Genomic DNA, 3,165 nt, shown 5'->3' with positions numbered 1-3,165 from the left:
ATCTTCTTATCTTCCTCAAAATCCAGAATAACAAAATCTGCAGGAAAGAAGAGCTTATCCACCTTGACGAGCACATCCTCAACTATGCCCCTTGGGTAAGTAATGGAACGGTCCGCCAATTGTAGCGACATGTATGTGGGTTTTGGATCAGGCAGATCCAGCTTTTTAAAGATCGACAAGGGCATCAGATTAATGCTTGCTCCCAAATCACAAAGGCACTTATCAAAAGTTAGATTGCCAATGGTGCAAAGAATGGTGAAGCTTCCTGGATCTTTCAGTTTTGGTGGTAACTTTTGCTGCAGAACAGCGCTGCATTCTTCCGTGAGAGCAACAGTTTCAAGGTCATCCAGTTTCACCTTCCTTGAAAGAATAGTCTTCATAAACTTCGCATAACTAGGCATTTGTTCCAGAGCCTCAGCGAAAGGTATATTGATGTGAAGTTTCTTGAACACCTCCAGAAACTTCCCGAACTGTCTATCCATCTTTTGTTGCTGCAATCTCTTAGGAAAAGGTGGTGGAGGATAGAGCTGTTTCTCCCCTGTATTAGCCTCAGGCAGAGTGTGTTCAACAGTAGTCTTCTTTGGTTCCGCCACTTTCTCCTTTTGCTTAGATTCTTCATCTCTAACTTCAGCTTCGACTTCTTTTGCCTTTTCAGCATCAGCTACTTTTCCAGACCTTAAGGTAATAGCCTTGACTTGCTCTTTAGCTTCCTTCCTGCCTGGTACTTCCGTGTCATTGGGAAGAGTGCCAGGTTGACGATTGAGCACTGCATTGGCTAATTGACCGATTTGATTTTCCAAGGTCTTGATAGAAACCGCCTGACTCTTGCACAACAGCTTAAGTTCCTCAAAATCAGCACTAGTAGGTGCAGCTGCACTTCCCTGTTGAGGATATGATTGCCTTGTAGCATACTGCTGTGGTTGCTGGAATCCAGGTGGGTTAAACTGTTTACTCACTCCTTGCTGATATGGTGGCTGAATAGCATTCTGATTATTTCCCCAGCTGAAATTTGGATGATTTCTGTTGTTAGGATGATAGGTCGCTGGCACAGGCTGCTGTTGTCGCTGATAATTATTCACATACTGAACAGATTCGTTGACAAGAAAACACTGATCCGTAGCATGAGAACCTGCACAAAGCTCACAAACCATAGCTATTTGATTAACTCCATACGTAGCCAAAAAATCAACCTTCATTGATAGCGCTTGGAGCTGGGCTGCAATAGCGGTGGCTGCATCAACTTCCAGAATACCTGCGACCTTGCCTGACGTCATCCTCTGAGTTGGGTTTTGATGCTCGTTTGCAGCCATTGTCTCTATAAGATTATACGCCTCAGTATAGCTTTTAGCCCATAAGGCTCCTCCAGCTGCTGCATCGAGCATGGGCCGAGATTGGGCCCCCAAACCATTATAAAAACCAGTGATTACCATCCAATCCGGCATTCCATGATGTGGACATTTTCTCAACATTTCCTTGTAGCGTTCCCAAGCCTCGCACATAGATTCTGTAGGTTGCTGCGCAAACTGAGTAAGAGAACTCCTCATAGCAGCAGTCTTTGCCATTGGATAAAACTTCACCAGAAACTTTTGCGCAAGATCTTGCCACGTAGTGATGGACCCAGCTGGTTCAGAATGTAACCAGTCTTTAGCCTTATCCCTCAGTGAGAATGGGAAAAGCCTCAACTTGATAGCCTCATCAGTCACGCCATTATACTTAAAAGTGCTGCAGATCTCGACAAAATTCCTTATGTGCATGTTGGGGTCTTCAGTTGCCGCTCCTCCAAAAGAAACAGAATTCTGCACCATCTGAATAGTGCCCGGCTTGATTTCAAAGGTGTTAGCTTGAATAGCCGGATGAAGGATGTTTGACTGAATGTCATCAATTTTAGGCCGAGAAAAATCCATAAGAGCTGGATCAGCTTGAACAATACGATCTCCCATGTTTACTGGTTCTTTCTGCTCAGTTCCTGAATCCGAATCCTCAAAATCTAACTTCTCCGGAGTATCAAGAACTTCGTTTTTCTCCTCAGCTGTATCTAAGGTCCTCTTGCGAGCACGAGAACGAGTTTGCATAAACGCTTGCTAAAGTACCTGAAACACAACCGAAAAGAGTAATTAACTACTACGTCCTAATCACTGAGTCCTAATGACCAATGATGGTAAGTACATAAACTAAACAAATACGCCGAGTCCCCGGCAGCGGCGCCAAAAACTTGTTAGGGCGAAAACATGCACTAATATTCACGCAAGTATACGCGTTCGCAAGTAATATAGAATACTTTCTAGTTCGTTCCCTCAGAGACTCAGACTAAGTTATTGTCTAATTAAACTCACTCACCAATGTATGATTACTTCTCAATGTTAAGATAACACTTAAAATTGTTGATTAAATATTAACTATAATTAACTACTTAATTAACCACTTAACTAACACTTCAATTTATCAATAATAAAACACTCATGAGATCACAACTTCATTATTACTTCCTTCTATAGCCATTGTTATTACCTTTAGCATGTGACAGTGATGATATTAATCGAATAACACGGAACTGATAAAAGCCAACTTTCATTGTACTAATACCATTCTACCAAACATCCACAATTAAGATAGAAGTTGAATAGTCATCAATTATGTTGAGTTCATATATGTCTACAGAAATTGACAACACAACGATTTAAGCACAAGTTATTCCTTTTGATTACATAGGGTAAATAAAACTGTTAGAGTTACCCACTAATCATGCACAACGTACATGAACCTATGCTAGCATGGCAAGTTCTAAATCTCAAGATCCACCGTCGCTTCACAAGAGATTAACACCCTATCTTATATGTTCGCGACGCACATAAGATGAATACGCACAACCAATACTAGATATCATGCAATCATCACACACTAAAGTATTAAACAATTAACTAAAGAATTTCATAATAAATCCGTTGCAACCCCATGATCACGATTAGCCCATAATAGAACTTATCGCCATCATGGGTTCATATGAAATCATGATAAACAACACAAGAAAATAATAACTAAACTAATTATATTAAAACAGAGTACGTCACAAGAGTAAATAAGTCAAAGCAAGAAAACTAGCATCCAACGCTACAACGAAACAAGAATCACAAGAATATATGCTTCCTCTTCGCTGCAGTGTGCTAA

The 3,165-nt window shown here is 40.9% G+C and overlaps 1 non-coding gene across 1 annotated transcript; it reads left to right on the top strand.

The window, feature by feature from the left end:
• The first annotated feature begins 1,440 nt into the window (after positions 1-1,440).
• On the top strand, positions 1,441-1,547 carry LOC141688031 (small nucleolar RNA R71). Its single transcript, XR_012561501.1, has one exon. It is a non-coding gene; the product is annotated as a small nucleolar RNA R71 (small nucleolar RNA).
• Positions 1,548-3,165: the final 1,618 nt, after the last annotated feature.

This window comes from Apium graveolens, chromosome 9 (assembly GCF_009905375.1).
Source record: "Apium graveolens cultivar Ventura chromosome 9, ASM990537v1, whole genome shotgun sequence".
Taxonomy (NCBI): domain Eukaryota; kingdom Viridiplantae; phylum Streptophyta; class Magnoliopsida; order Apiales; family Apiaceae; genus Apium; species Apium graveolens.
Note: the sequence above shows the minus strand (reverse complement) of the source record. Positions and strands in the feature narration are given on the sequence as shown.